Source organism: Callospermophilus lateralis, chromosome 2 (assembly GCF_048772815.1).
Source record: "Callospermophilus lateralis isolate mCalLat2 chromosome 2, mCalLat2.hap1, whole genome shotgun sequence".
NCBI classification, from domain to species: Eukaryota; Metazoa; Chordata; class Mammalia; order Rodentia; family Sciuridae; genus Callospermophilus; species Callospermophilus lateralis.
Genome location: NC_135306.1, coordinates 65,332,378 through 65,349,109, shown reverse-complemented (window position 1 = coordinate 65,349,109; position 16,732 = coordinate 65,332,378). Strand labels below are relative to the sequence as shown.

The window sequence follows — 16,732 nt, the reverse complement described above, 5'->3', positions numbered from 1 at the left end:
CCACTGGGAGACCTCAGAGGAGTTGTTCTCCCCAAGGGGCCAGGAAGCCTGCGTACCACCCACCCCCTGCTACCTGACACTACTGAGAACAGCTGGGGGGTCAGGCTTAATTGCCTCAGGCCTCCAGCCTCCCTCCCTCTTCTGTGAGCTCAGTGGGCCTCAGAAACCAGAGAAAACATTGAGGCGAATTATAGGTGCTGGCCTTTGAAAGTTGGCAGGTGTAAACTGAAAAGTTGAGGGAAAGAAAATATGGTAGACCCAAGTGCAGAAGGAAAGACAACTAGTAAAAGTAGACCCTAGGAACTGCTGAGCATTGAGGATACACCAGTGAGCAAGAGGGAAATGCTCCTGGCCGCATTAAGCCAGTGATCTTGAGATTCAGACACATAAACAAGCAAGTACAATAATAGCAGTGCACAGGGAGCTATAGCTAGACTTCTGGCCTCTGAGATCGAGGAGAATGGGGATAGTGTCCTGCTCATTTCTGAACTCCATTGCCTAGAGTGGTACTTATTCCATTTGTGCTTACTGGCCCTACACTGAATGGCCATTTGGACATAATACCAGTCCATAAATACCATTTGGAAGATTTTTGCAGCCCTGGTGTATCACTCTCATTGTCTCTGTTTCTTACTATAACCCATCAAGTGGATATGTCCCCATTTTACAGCAAAGCAAGTGGAGGCACCCCAACTATCTCCTAACTGCTAATTGTTCTTATCTCAGCGTGGATGTGGTTACTCTGAGAGGCTTACCTGCCCAGGCTGCCCCTTCTCCAAGGCGGGGTTATCTCTATCACAGAATCATCTTGGTTTTGTAATTGGTAACTCATTCTCATGTATTCTCATGAGCTGAGCTTTTTGAGAGCAGAAGCTGGGTCTATTTTGCTCAGCAACGTCTGCTCAGTGTCCTGGCTCCTGCTCACACGTTCTACATGCACGAACATCATTTATACTGATCATTTTTTGAATGGTTTGAATAAGCTAAGAGGAAGCAGTACTGAAGCTTGAACTGGAATCTGCCTGATCCTCAAATATCTCCTGTAATTTGCTAAGCAAAGTATCTATAGCAATATAAAATCACAGTTGGCTTAAATACTGCTATATTAAGGTCAAAAGTAATGAACAGAAAGTGTCCAAGAACTTCTCATAATCATCAGGCTGAGGAATTACTAAACAGAGCCCAAGCTAGAAGGAGGACAATGTCCCCTTAGAGAACAAAGTCCCAGATCCAAGACTGTGATCTGGCTGGACAAGATTTAAAATTTTCCTTAAATTTAATATTCTAAAATTCTAATGTATTTAATATAATCTCTAGGTAAAAGGAAAATCATTTCCTCTAGCACTGATGACTAATTGACTTTATCAGCTCACTAAAATAATTCTGAAATCTTGGAGATGAAGTGATTTTTAAGGTACCTGATAGGGTTTTTCATGCTACTTTAGCCATTGCAGAAAAGTCTTTTCAAATTCCCAAGTGTCAGGCATATACAGCCACATTCAAACTGAAGGGGAAGAAGGAGATGGATATGTCCCCACTTTACAATGGAAAATTTCAAAGGTTTTCTTTTTCTGTCTTATTTAGTCAGAAAATGTTCTCATTCCTTCCATTCTGCAAAGTCAATGAGAGCTGTCCATCCTCCAAACATTTACTTCCTATACGTCCTCAATTCTAAAATGACCAAGAAGCAACATAGATTTAATAATAGCCTTTGGGTGCTAGGGGTAGGCTTTAGAGGTGCAGGGGGGAAGTGGGAGATGGAACAGGCAAGAAACGCCACATGAAATGTTCACAGAAATGACAATGTGACCCAAAGAATGACTTAGTAAAATTGAAGACACATAAAATCTTGGGAAAAAAAATAAATCTTCCAATTGGTATTTATGGACTGATATTATGTCCAAATGATATTTCTAGACATAAATAAAATATAATGGCAAAAACAAAAGAAGGCTTCACTTAAATTATATATTTAAAGAAGTAAAAAGTACATTTTAAAAATTACCTTAAACCACTTAAAGTATTTGGCTTTCTGAAACTAGTAAAATGAAAAATTACTACATGAATCAATATATGTACATAAAGTGTGAGTGCTTTGATAATCAGTACGTGCTTTCCTAGTAAAAACTGAAAAAAGATCTAGGTTCCACTTGAGTTCTATTTCTTGTGGAGAAAAATACGCCAGTGTCCCATCAGCTTTCAAATGGAAATCTGTGAGTGCAGAAAATCAGATTGACAGTCCATCAGTCTGACATCCCTTGACCTGATGGCTGATTCAGAAACTCAGAAGTGAGCCTGGGGATGTACTTCATGTTTTTTGCCCCTTCACTAACTTCTAGCACCATCCTGCCACAGTGCTCACAAATAGAATTAAGAGGACAGCCAAAAGCAAAGAATAAACATTGCAAAAACTCTTCAAGGATTCTCAGCATATATTCCAAGATAGCACAATGAGAACCAAAAGCCAGGCAAAGATATTGAAAACACACACACACACACACACACACACACACTCACACACACTCACACACACTGATACATGCATATACACACACACACACACACACATATATATTGTATGAAAGAAAACATTAAGATCAAGAATGCATATAAAAATTTACATCACATGGACTAGAGAGATAAAATACGTGGCACTGATAACCTGTCGCCTCCTTATGTGCTCTCATCTGAGCTTTAAACAACTCTAGAGTTGGATTTAGCTTCAGAAGCCATCTTAACACATTTCCTCAAAAAGTCACTCCAGAGGATTGGGTGTCCAACAAGAGAGAAATTTTTGCCCCCATAGCTGATGTTTGAATCGTTCAATCCATGAATATTTGCCAGATATTTTATACCCTGGCTACACTGAGCTGCTTATGATCCTTAGATGTGCCATGCAATTTCAAGTATCTATAACTTTGTTCATTTAGTTTCCTCTATGTGAAAATAACTTTTATCTACTCTTTTACCTGGGGACATCTTATTATGGCTTTTTTTTTTTTTTTTGTAGCTCTATACAACAATTTCCACTTTTGCAACGGATGTCTAACTATACGAATTATGGGTAATGGTTAATTTGTTTTATGTCTAGTGCAAGGGGCCTGGGGTTATTAAAGAAAATTCATGACCAAATCACCACAATAATTATTATCATTATTATGAAACATAATATATTTACATGTGAAATACATTTCAGTCAAAACAAAAACTCAAGAGGGAAATAATGATGAGATTTATGGAATGGAATTCCTTTCCTAATTTTTAAAAATTTGTTCTAATTAGTTATACATGACAGTAGAATGAATTTTGACAATATTCTGGTTTACATGCTGTAGAATCACACTGGTCATGTAGTCATATATGTACATAGGGTAATAATGCTTGATTCTTTCTACTATCCCTACCCTCTCTCCTCCCTTCACCTCCCCTCTACTTAATACAAAGTAACTATTCTCCCCTATACCCCCGATTGTGAATTAGCATCCACATATCAAAGAAAACATTCAGCCTTTGTTTTTTGGGGATTGGCTTATTTCGCTTAGCATGATTCTGCAGTTCCATCTATTTACCAGTAAATGCCATAATTTCATTCTTCTGTAAGACTGAGTAATACTCCATTGTGTATATATACCACATTTTCTTTATCCATTCGTCTGTTGAAGGGCACCTAAGTTGGTTCCATATTTTAGCTATTGCGAGTTGAGCTGCTATAAACATTGATGTGACTGTGTCACATAAAGTGAGCCATTATATAAAAGTTTAGTGTAAATCTGCATTCCTATTGTAAAATATAACAAGGATAGAAATTCAAACATTTCACTTTGTCCTAAATTACAGAAACTTCTATCAAGGCAGAAGATCTTACACCACAAAAATTATTTTAAGGGTTAGCAAATGTTCTAGTTCAGTTGTTCCCACACTGGGCTGATACCCAGAATTATAAGGGGAACTTTAGAAAAATATAGATTTCCTGGCTTCACATTTGGCCTGTGACTCAGCATCTTTGTGGCATAGGGCTCAAGACTGTATTTTATAAAGTCTCCCCTAGGCAAGCTGAAGAACAGCCAGGTCGACTATATTAACTGGTGAGTTTTTACAATTAAATGCCTGAGCTGGGAACACTGGAAAATATCTCTAGTTGATGCATATTTACATGCAGGCCCTCCATATTTGGATTCCATTTCTGCTAACAATTTCAGGGAACATACAGGCTTGTCCATGTACTCCTTTTGCTATTTTGACACTCTAGTTCTGGGGAAAGCAAACTGCTCAAAGTTTCAATCTTCAGTCTACTCAGAAAACACTTGGGAGGAAAACTTTATTAAAATTCAATATAACTGATTTATATAACCATGAACAAAAACTGGGGTTTTTTTTCACATTTTCAAAGACAGTGTGAAACTGGGTTTTTAAAATAAGTTGTCTTTGATTTTGTTTTTCCATACTAGGAATTGAACCCAGGACTTCATACTTGCTACGGAAGCATTTAACCCCTGAGCTACATTCTCATTCCTTTTTAATCTTTATTTTGAGACAGAGTCACACTAAGTTGCCTAGGTTGGCATCTAACTTGCAATCCTCCTGCTTTTATTTATTTTACATAGTAAATTTGTTTTACATGATCAATGTACCAAAATAGCTTACTTTTTAAGGTTTCTGTTACATAACAACCTAATTTCTCAAATGAGAATTTGCTTATGTTCAGAGAAATCAAAAATTATAATAATGTTTTATAAAGCTAGAATCGCAGGAGGTGTAATTTATAGCTTGTTTGGGGCTAAGAATTCACACCATAAAATAAAAGGAAATTTGAATCTAGTAAACTCGTTAATTGGATGTTTTCTGACAATCCTTTGAGCATAGCTTTACAGGTAATCGATAAATACTCAGTGATTAGTCTCCTGTTAACAATGGTCTATGCCTATTACCTCAGTTGGAAGAAAGGACAGCAGGGATACAAATGAATACCTTGATTCAAACCCAATAAATAAATAAAAGAGAATGTGTCTGACTCTCAAACAATATCTTAAGCTTGACACCACCTTGTATAAAGATAGGCTGGTAGATAAGAAGGACACCCATGTACATCTAAGAGGACTATTTGAAATTCCATCACAAAGCATTCATTTTCATGAGCCATGAATTTTCATTCTATGCTCTCTTTTTCTGTTTGAAAAGCAAGCTGAGAAACAAAAACAGAGTACAAACCTACCTGCTTCTGCATCAGACTGGGTATCAGCAGACTTTCCCTATCCCTGGAATGTGTCAATTTGCCTTTTGGGTTAAGATAAATTTGGTGGTATAGGAAATATAATTTTAAAATCATGGCTGTGGTAGGCCTGAGAAAGATAATGCTATAATATTAAAATTCCTAGGTCTGGGGAGGGAGGAATGGGAAGAGGTTGATCAATGGGCACTAAGTTATAGAAAGATAGGATTGAGAAGTCCTGATGTGCTGTTGCCCCATAGGATGACAATGATTAATGATAATGTACTATATATTTCAAAAGCTAGAAGGAGTTTGAATATTGTTTTTATCATAAAGAAATGATAAATGGTGAAGAAGACCGGTATGTTCAACCTGACTTAAACATTACATAATGTATAAATGAATAAAAATATTGCATTATCTCATAAACATATAATATTTTATGTTTTATGTATAAGTTAAAAATACAATTAAATGGGCTGGGGTTGTGGCTTATCCGCTTAGCACTTGCCTAGGCCCTGGGTTCAATCCTCAGCATTACATAAAAATAAATAAATAAAGGTATTGGGTCCAACTACAACTAAAAAATAAATGTTAAAAAAATACAATTAAATTTTTAAAAAAACCCTTTGGTTTCTTACATAAGAAATTACAACTCTCATAATTCATGCATGTGATTGTGGAATAAAAGTGAAGTTGTAATTCTCACATCTGGCTATGGAAACAGAAAATCTGGCTAATTTTCCAAATTTTCACTTCAGATCTGGGACATGGATAACATCAGAAAGGAAAGGACTTATTGTGGCAGTTTATATTTTCCAAAAAATGACCACATTAATATTTCTGATTCCACATGGCCCTCCCCACTTGGCCTCCCCACTTCGAGAACTTGTTACTTGTCAATCAAGAAGTAGAGTCCTTTTTCCTCTCCCTGAAACTGGGGAATGCTTTGTGACTACACTATCAGAATGTAGAAGAAGTAATGCTTGGTGACTTCTAAGATTAGGTCTTGAAAGTTGGTAGAAGTTCCACCTGGTTCTCTCTTGGGACACTCACCATTGGAACTCAGCTATCATATTGTGAGAAAGACAAGCAGCCACATGGAAGGGCCACCACTAGGTGGTCCCAGCCAACAGCCAGCATCAACCTTCAGACACATGAGTGTTGGTTGCAGATGATTCCCTGCTTCAGCCTTCTAGTCACTCCAGTGATGTCAAGTAGAATGCAGAAACTAGTGGGGTAGGGAGGGGGAACATGGGAGGAATAGACGAACTCTAGATAGGGCAGAGGGGTGGGAGGGGAAGGGAGGGGGCAGGGGGTTAGCAATGATAGTGGAATGTGATGGACATTATTATCCAAAGTACATGTATGAAGACACAAATTGGTGTCAATATACTTTGTATACAACCAGAGATATGAAAAATTTTATATGCTGTATATGTGTAATAAGAATTATAATGCATTCTGTTGTCATATATAAATAAAAAATTAATTTAAAAAAAAAAGAAAATGCCAAACTGTACAGTGTTGTGCCAGTCTTTATGACTGACTCATTTTTGTCTATATTTTAAACTAAGGTAATCACTAAAAATTGCAAAGCAACATTGATATTCAGAATAAAATTTCCGTTTTCATATCTAAAAAAATGGCCCTCCCATGTCTCTATCAAACTACAAACCTATGAGTAAAATATATGTTATTTTTTGAGCCATTCATTTGAGTGGTTTGTTTTGTAGCAACAGAAATACATATCTAGTGTCTTAATTCTGTTTGATCTTCTATCAACAGTTTAAGTCACTTTTAACCAGGAAAACAATTTAACAATCATTTAGCAGTGATATTCTCTACAATGATTCATGTATCTGACTCTCTTATAATTATTGCCTTGGAAAAACAATGCTTTGGGTGACACTATTTGACCGGCACCATGTGTGAGCTTTGCTTGTTCAACTTGTGCCATGTGAATTCTTTTTTAAAAAAATGAAGAAAGGAATACACACTCATGAAAATTCAAACTGTACAAACTTTCAGCAAAAACATACTGCTTTGTTGCCTAACTCCCTCTAAATGAACATCTTTCTGGAATAACCGTATGAGATCTAGCACGTATCCTTTCAGACCATTCTTGACTTCTCTATACCCTTACACACGCATACACACACACCCTAAGTATGAATCTTAGAAATTTGCCATATATATCATACATTTCTTTTCAATTCATTGTTAATGTAAGCCTATTCATAATAAAATTAGGAAATTGAGATCAAAAGAGGAAGATGATTATAATGATAACAGTCACCATCTTTTAGTTCTAATTGTGCACCAGTTATACACTATATTTATCCTTTACATGCTAGATAACACATATATGTTATGTGCCAACTACTTTACATGCACTATTTCATTTAGTACATTGCCTATTAAAGTTTAGGGAAATCTTTAAGGAAAAAGAGCTCATAAAACAAATTTAGAAATAAATAAAACATATCCTATATTCTCCAAACATTGTTGAAGCAGGCAGGATGCATTACTAGGCCCCTATATAGATAAAAAAGACCTTTCAGGGAAAAACAACAGTTAAACCACTGGGTATGTGCAGAAAAGATGTCTGCTGTCTGAAGAGCAAGGTTCATGACACCAGGTGGCTCAAACACATCTGCATATAAATCACTCCAAAATGTATACTCTAGACCAGACTTCTATTCTGAGTTCTAGACCCATATAACCACTTGGATGTCTCAAAGATGTTTCCAACTCATCAAGCCTGTTTTAGTCAGCTTTTTCACTGTTGTGATGAAAAGATCTGACCAGAACAATTTTAGAGGAGAAAAAGTGGTTATTGGGGCTCACAATTTTAGAGGTCTCAATTCATAGACAGCTGGCTCCATTCCTTGGGGCTTGAGGTGAGGCTGAACATCATGGTGGAAAAGTGTGGTGGAGGAAAGTAGCTCACGATGCTCAGAAAGCAGAGAGAGAGACTCCACTCCCTAGATACAAAATATATACCCCAATGACCCATCTCCTCCAGCCACACCCTACCTACCTTCAGTTACCCTCAGTTAATCCTATCAGGGGATTAATTCACTGGTTAGGTTAAGGCTCTCATAACCTAATCATTTCTCATCTAAACCTTCTTGTATTGTTTCACACATAGCTTTTGAGGGACACCTCACATCCAAATCATAACAAAGCCCAAGATTCCAATATTTATGACCTGCCCCACACATAATGATGTTCTCATGCTTTCTGGTACCCCAATCCAACAAGGGTGCAAAACTCAGATTGGGTAATACATTAAATACTAGCCCCTATTAACTCAATTTAAAGTCAAAAATATCTCTGGAATTTCTCTGCTTCTCTCCATTTTTATTGCCAAGACCCTGGTCTAATTTATAGGCATCTTGTACATAGACTATGTAAGACGCTGCTGTTTCCCTCCCAGCTTGCCACCCAGGTCAACTGAAACCCCCTTTCCATGTTGTAGCTAGAATGACCTTTTAAAAGTACAATTTTCATCATTTTACTCTAAGGCTTAAAGTTCTTTAATGGACAACCCCTTTATTTAGGATAGAAATCTCTATTTTATCATAGTTGATAAACCACAGATGGTTCATTTTTTGTCTTCAAACTCATATGTTCCTCTTCCTGTCATATTTCAGCTACAAACCCTTTAATTTTCTTCAAATTCACCAACTTCCCTCCTACCACAGAGCCTTTTCATGAGCCCTAACATCTGTCTAAAATGTTCTTCCTTCATCTGGTAATCTCCTTTTATACCTTAATTTCTAAATATCAGTTGCCCAGGGAATACTTCCAACATGTCCACAATCTAGTGTATAGTCCTGTTTCTACATTCCATCATAATGCCACAGGCTCCTGTTTCACAGCCCCATCACAATTTGAAGTTATAATTTATTAAAGTAATTTTTTAAAATATTTTTTTAGTTGTAGATGTACACGATATCTTTATTTATTTTTATGTGGTGCTGAGGATCAAACCCAGTGCCTCACAGGTGCAAAACAGCAAGTGCTCTACCACTGAGCTATAGCCCCAGTCCTTGAAGTAATTTTTAAGTGTATAGCTCCCCAACTTGACCATAAGCTCTTGGATTGACTTGCAACTCCTGATTATCCCCACTTCTTCTCATTCTGCAGTACATTGATGGCTTGAAATTGGGTACAACAGGAGTATTTATACCACAGAAATTGAAAAATACTAAAAATCTGAATTTTTCCTCCTAGAAAGCCAGTTAAGCATTTGTCAGCAAAGACCATGTTTGCCTTTCTTAGTAACACACTTACCTAGCACAGTGTCCATCACATGGAAGGATTTCAATAAATATTTGTTGAATGAATGAATTAATAAATGGCTATTCTAATCACAGGCTCTGGTTAATGCAGACCTGCAATGAATGTGACCTATATGAACAAACATGTTTCCAAAATGCTATTTGTTCTTTGTTTTCAGAGTTCTTTATTTTTTAAATTGGGTTATTCCCCCCACCCTTCTCAGTACCAGGGATACTGATATAATTGAAGCATGTAATTCACTGAAGGGCACAGTTCCCCGATAGCAAACTGGTTATGCTACAATATATGTAAGCCTTGCAACCAAAAAGTATCAGCATTTTTCCTCTAGCTATCATTTTTATTGTGCTTTTAGAACTGGTAGAAAAAAAAATCCAGGAGTGACCAAGTTAAAAAGCCCAAAGACCCTAAGAAAGTGTAGCAATGATCAAGTGGGAGGACAAGGGCTGTTCTCAAATGTAAAACTATGGACATTATTTAACTATATGACTTGCTCTAAGTTTTAGGTCACTAATGATAATCATGATTTATAGAATGATATATATCTACATGGCACTTCCTCAAATTCTACCTCTTTTTAAAATATAAATACTTTCCAGAACAGATTTATCTCTTCAATTAACTTTCTTAAGGACTCAAAGAAATTCAGTTGGGTTAGGCTAGATGCAAAGGTGTTGAATGATAATGGGATTGTTATTGGTTATTTATGAATTATTCTTTAAGGTTGGTTCTATCCAATACTGAAAGAACAAATGCTATTTGGTTTCCTTTCATGTGTTCTTTATGAAATCCCAGGAAATATTAGAAATCTCTTTTCTGTTTCTATGAAAAAACTCATCAAGTTATATAAATATGACTTTTCCAAGAGTCAGACTTCACCACTGAAAGTAGGTATCTTATATGTCTTGCTTCTGAATCATGTCAATAATTTCCATGACTGAAAATATAGCCGTCTTTCTTATGGCATTTCAAAAATCAAAGACACTTAAAAAAATGCCAAGAAGTCAGGAGAAAGCCTTGTATTCCTCCCATGGAAATCAAAGAGAATAAAATTAAAGGAATGTCTAAGAAAATCTCTAGCATTCCAAAGCTTTTTTATGTCAGCAAAATAAATTAGCTTGTCAAAAAAAATTTTAAAAAAATAGAAAAACCAAAGGACACCACATAGCAAAATTCAAGGACAAGTCAATATATGAAATTAGCATATTTCACTGAATTATAAGTCAAAAGAAAAACAACTTTCTCCTTGTTTTCCTCCTACCCCCATTCCTTTTTGATCAGTTCAGTCCTGAAACCATTAGGTAAGTCCAAGAAAGAGTAGCATGTGCTGGAATTTGAGTAGCGTGAGAATAGATGGAAGATGAGTTTATATAAAGGTGTGGTCATATAAATAACTATCTTGAGGGTAATGGAAATCAGATTTCTTGCTCTCAGAAAAGGGAGTTACAAACATGGAAAGGAGAAAACTGGATGGTTTGTTGGATGGATGTGTGGACAGTAGACAGAAAATGTAGAGAATCACAGACATAAATATGTGCATGTACATACACATAAACATACGTCTATTCTCCAGCTTAGTCCAGTAGGAGGGACCTGGAAGCAGTAACACCCAAAAGACCAGTGACCATACCTTAGAAATCAAATCTTGGTTTCTAAATATCATTCTCCATTAAAAGGAAGCTGAGTTTCTTGTAAAAATAACAAGTTATAGAACTGGGCAGACAAAGTACAGATGAAATTAGAGCATCTTCTTGTAACAGAGAGTAAGGAAGTGTTCAGAGAATGAAGGGACATACCAGAAAGACATAGAAGTCAGCTTTAAGGGGCTCCTACTAGCCAAATCTGGGATAATTTGAACAGCAAAATGATTTTAATAATACATCATAGCATGACACTTAGATATGAAAGCCTGGGTTCATTCTGACATAAACAAATAAGTAAATATTTGATAAAGAATGAGATATTTATACAGTCTCAATGTAACTTTTCACAAAATTAAAATGATTTCAAAGGGAAAAAGAACAACTTTAAAAGAGAGAAAACTGATATACAGTATCTTAGTTGAGTTAACCAGTAACTGGACAAACTAAAATTGTGTACCACTCTATAAGATACAATGAGAACACAGTACTTCATCTGTGATATTTTTGGCAAATATATATAACCTGAATCCAACCATGAAGAAACACCAAACTAAACCTGAGGAACAATCCACAAAAGAACTGGCCTATAATTTTCAAAAGCACCAAGGTCAATAAAATAAAATCAAGAAAGATTAAATAATCATTCCAAGGAGGTTGAAGCGACGTAACAACTAAATGCAACAACTAATTTTTTAAATGACAGTTTTATTGAGATAAAATTCACATCTCATAAAATTCACCCTTTCAAAGTAAATGACTCAACAATTTTAAATATACTCACAGATGTGCTAAGACAGCATCAGCATCTAATTTTAGAAGACTTCTATCACTCCCCAAAAGTAACCCCATACTCAACAGCAGTCACTTCCCATTCCTTCCCCCAATATCCCCAACTCCTATAATAATACTAATCTACTATATCAATGGATTTGCCTGTTCTAGGTCTTTCATATAAATGAAATAATGCAACATCTGGTCTTTCACATCTGCCTTCTTTTCTTGGCATATTGTTTTCAAGGACCATCCATGCTTTGCCACGTAGCAATACTTCATTCCTACATTGCAACAGTCCTCGTGAGTCTTTAGAAGCCTCTGACAGAGGACTTCTGTGGTGCCTCCACTCCTCTTCCTTTGTGGAGTGAGTTTAATCATAGAAACACTATTTCTTATCCTTAGAAACTCTCAAAAATTTCTGTGCATCAATCCTTGTTCCCCATGTCACTTGACAATGCTGAGAAATGTATCACTGGGTGATTTCATCATGAGAACATTACAGAGTATACCTAGACAAACCTAAATAATTCAGCCTGCCTACCTCATTCCTAGGCTAGTGGTGTGTGTGTGTGTTTGTGTCTCCTGGAGCCACAATGAATAAGATGAGTTAAATCAAACAAAAGAAAATGATGCAATCCAGAGACCTGGTAAACACCAGATTTATGAGGCTGCTGCCAGAGTTACACAGCATATCATTTTTATAGTAAACTTATTTTTATAAGTAGGAGTATGCTCTAAAGCAATGATAGAATGTATAATACAGAAAATACATAAACCATTAACAAAGTCATTTACTATTCAGTAATACTACTATACATAACCACATGTGCTGTGTCTTATACAACTTGCAGCATAGTAGGTTTTACATTGCCAGAAACACATAGGCAATGCATTGCACGATGATGGTGTTACAATGCCTATGTGCTCAGCAGGTGATAGGAACTCCTCGGTTCCATTAAATCTCTTAATTCATTAATTAATTAATTTGAGACAGTGTCTCAGTATATTGCACAGGCTGGCCTTGAACTCATGATCTTCCCACCTTAGCAACCCGAATAGCTGAGATTACAGGGATGCACAATCACCCCCAGCACGAATTCATTTTTTGACATATAAAAATTGCCCACACTTATAGAGTGCCATGTTAGGCTTCAGTACATGTATACATTGTGTAATGCTCAAATCTATGATCTCCTTCCTACATTCTTTGTGGTAAATACATTCAAAACCCTTTCAAGTTTTTAGAAAATATACAGTACAATGTCACTGTCTATCATTACCAACTATAGAATAAAACACCAGAATTTATTTTTCCTAACTACCCTTAGTACCCTTTAACCAACTTTACCCCATCTCTCTTTCAGGTACTCTCCCTAGCTTCATGGTAATTACCATTCTACCCTCGACTTCTGTGAGATCAAATTTTTTTTTAATTTCATGTATGAATAAGATCGTTTGGTATCTGTTTTTCTATTCCTATCTTATTTCACTTGACGTAACAACCTCCACTTCCACTTTATGCTGTTGCAAATAAAAAAATTAAATTCCTCTTTTTAGCTAAATAGTTTTCCATTGTGTATATCTACCACCTACCACACTTCCTTTATCCATTCATCAGTTAATGGACACTAACTAAGGTTGTTTTCATTTCTTGACTACTGTGAATAGTGCTACAACAAACTCAGGAATAAATGTATCTCTTCAACATACTGATTTCAACAAATTCTAAAAACCTAAGTCATATTAAATATCTTTTCTTGACCACAATGCAATAAAATAAGAAATCAATAACAAGAAAGATTTTAGAAATTATACAAATACATAGAAAATAAACAACATACTCCTGAGCACCCAATGAATCAATGAAGAAATTGAGGAGAATTTAAAAACTTCTTGAAATAAATGAAAACAGAATCATGACATACCAAAACTTTGAGATAAAGCAAAAGCAGTTCTGAGAGGGAAGTTTATAGCAAAAATCCACCTCCATTGAAAAAAGCAGAAAGATCTCAAACAACCTATCACTGCACTTCAAAGAAGGAGAAAATCAAGAACAAACCAAACACAAAATTAGTGAAAGAAAAGAAATAAGAAAAATCAGCATAGAAGTAAATGAAATAGACTAAAAATAACACAAGACATCAATAAAATTGAGTTTTTTAACAAACAAAAAAATTGATACTGTTAGAGTAACTAAACAAAAAGAGAGAGAGAAAAAAATCTCAAATACAATCAGAGACAAAAAAGGAGACACAACAGAAACACAGAGGATCACTAGAGCCAATATGAACAGCTATATGCCAACAAATTTGATAACTTAGAAAAGAAAAAAATGTACAAATTTCAGAACATATACATACCTTACTAAAATTGAATCATGAAGAAACAGAAAATCCAAAAACACCAATAATGAGAAACAAGACTGAATCAATAACAAATAAAATTCCAATCAGATGGCTTGACTGTTGAATTTTACCAAAAATTTAAATTTAAAGAACTAAAATCAATCCTTTTAAAAATTATTCTAAAACATTGAGGAGAAGGAAATTATTCCAAATCTATTTCATAAGACTAGCATTACCCTGACACTGAAATCAGACAAGGACACAATAAAAAACAACCCTATAGGCCAATATCACTGATGAAAATAGTTGCAAAAATTTTTCAACAAAATACTAGCACACTGAGTCCAATAGCACATTAAAAAAAAAAGTTACTCACAGGCTGGGACAGGAAGATTGTGAGTTCAAGGCCAGCTTCAGCAAAAGCAAGGCACTAAGCAACTCAGTGAGACCCTATCTCTAAATAAAATACAAAATAGGGCTGGGGTGGGGTCAGTGGTAAAGTGCCCCTGAATTCAATCCATGGTAGCTGCCCCCCCGAAAAAAAGTTATTCACTATGATCAAATGGGATTTCTCCCAAGAATGCAAAGATGACTCAACTTATACAAATCCATGTGGTACACCATATCAACATTAAGAAAGAGAAAACCACATGATCATCTCATTAAACCAGAAAAACGTGATAAAATTCAATATCCTGTTATGATACAAAGTCTGAATGAATTGAAGGAACATACCTCAACATTAAAATGAATATCATATATAAAAATCTCACAGCTAACATCATTACTGAATGGGGAAAAGCTGAAAGCTTTCTCTCTAAAATTCAGATTAAGACAAGGAATTCCACTTTTCGACACTTTCATTCAATATAGTATGGAGTGTCCTAGCCAGAGCAACCAGCCAAGAAAAAGAAAGAAAGAAATTCAAGTGGAAGATGAGGAAGCAAAATTGTCATTGGTTTTCAAATGACATGATCATATAGAAAGAACGCCCCAAAACTTCACCAATCTATTAGAACTAATACATGAATTCAGTAAAGTTACAGGCCACAAAATCAACATACAAAAATCAGTTTGAATAGGCCAATAGCCAATTATCTGAAAAAGAAATCAAGAAAACAATCTCATTTACGATAGTCACAAAAAATAAAATAAAATACTGGGAATAAGTTGATCCAAAGAGATGAAAGATCTCTACACTGAAAACTGTAAAACACTGATAAAAGAAATTGAACAAGACACAAAAATATGGTCAGCTCTATTATAATCTTATGAACCCACTACCAAATATGGGTCTGACATTATTGACCAAAATGTCCTTAGATTGTTAGGTGGTACATGACTGCAATTAATTTATGGGTTTGCCTTCCCTGCTAGAAGATAAACTGCTCAATGGCAAGGTCAGTGTTGTATTTGTGGTATTTCCAGTGTCTCCTCTGTGCCTGGCATATACTGAGTGATCACTAACTGCTTATTGAGTTGAGTTGACTTGAAGATATTTGGAGAGAAAGCAGAATTTTAGCAGCTGCTCAAATGAAAAGCGGCTTATGCATACTTAGAATAACTATGATGACAGAAATAACAACTAATATTTTTGACTTGAACAAGTTCTGTACTGTTTAAATATATTATGTCATTTAGCTCTCAGAACAATTCTAAGTACTATATGCCATTAATACCTTGAAGAAACTTTCCCCAGATCATACAGTTCTATTAAGTGGATGAGCCAAAACTTGCTGAAAAAGAGAAAAAAATAACATTATTTACACATATACATGACAATAAACAAAATTTGAAAATGATCTACCTTCACAGAGAAAACCCTCTTCCAAGACATAATAAGCCTTCTCCTGAATGTCATTTACCTACCCCTGCAGCATTTTTTTTTTTCCAGAACTTTGTGATCAGCTGAGTCTTCCCTGGTAGACAGGTGCACCTCTTTACAAATTTTGAATCTACCATTCCTGGCTTGATATTTCACTGTCTCTCCTACTTGCCTGCATGCTATTTGCATTCTGCCTGACTTATCAAAATGGCAGAGCTTTTCACGAACAGCTCCAGAAAGTCACCTTTCATGAACAGCCTAAGAGATAGAGAGGTGCATAGACTGCCTGTGTCCGCGCCAACCCCCAGAGAACCAAATCACATGACCTGTGGGGGAGGTAATGACTGTTGATGTGTGTGTGCTCTTGTTTGCAGCAACTGAGCTGAACTGTGCCTAAGAAAAACGACACAGATTTTATTTTATTTTATTTTGGTGTATAAAAATTCCACATTATCTCGAAACCATGAGAACCAGAAGCATATCTGGCAAAGAAAATAAAGCTGGAGGTGTAAGGAAAGAACAGATTAGGAGAAGCCCTGAAATCAGGCCTCTGAGTTTAGATTTGATGTGGAGGGAAATGAAGATCCCTTGAGGGTTTCTGAGCAGGGAGTGGTGTGATGAAAACAGT

At 35.8% G+C, this 16,732-nt stretch overlaps 1 long non-coding RNA gene across 1 annotated transcript in view; it reads right to left on the bottom strand.

Annotated features, from left to right (window-relative positions):
* Positions 1–16,358, bottom strand: part of LOC143641426 (uncharacterized) — a 29,555-nt gene extending 13,197 nt beyond the window's left edge. The window contains exons 1-2 of the long non-coding RNA XR_013155335.1: positions 16,149–16,358; positions 15,959–16,015 (exon numbers count right to left, since the gene is read on the bottom strand). This is a non-coding gene — a long non-coding RNA (uncharacterized LOC143641426). The remainder of the gene's footprint in view (positions 1–15,958; positions 16,016–16,148) is intronic.
* Positions 16,359–16,732: the final 374 nt, after the last annotated feature.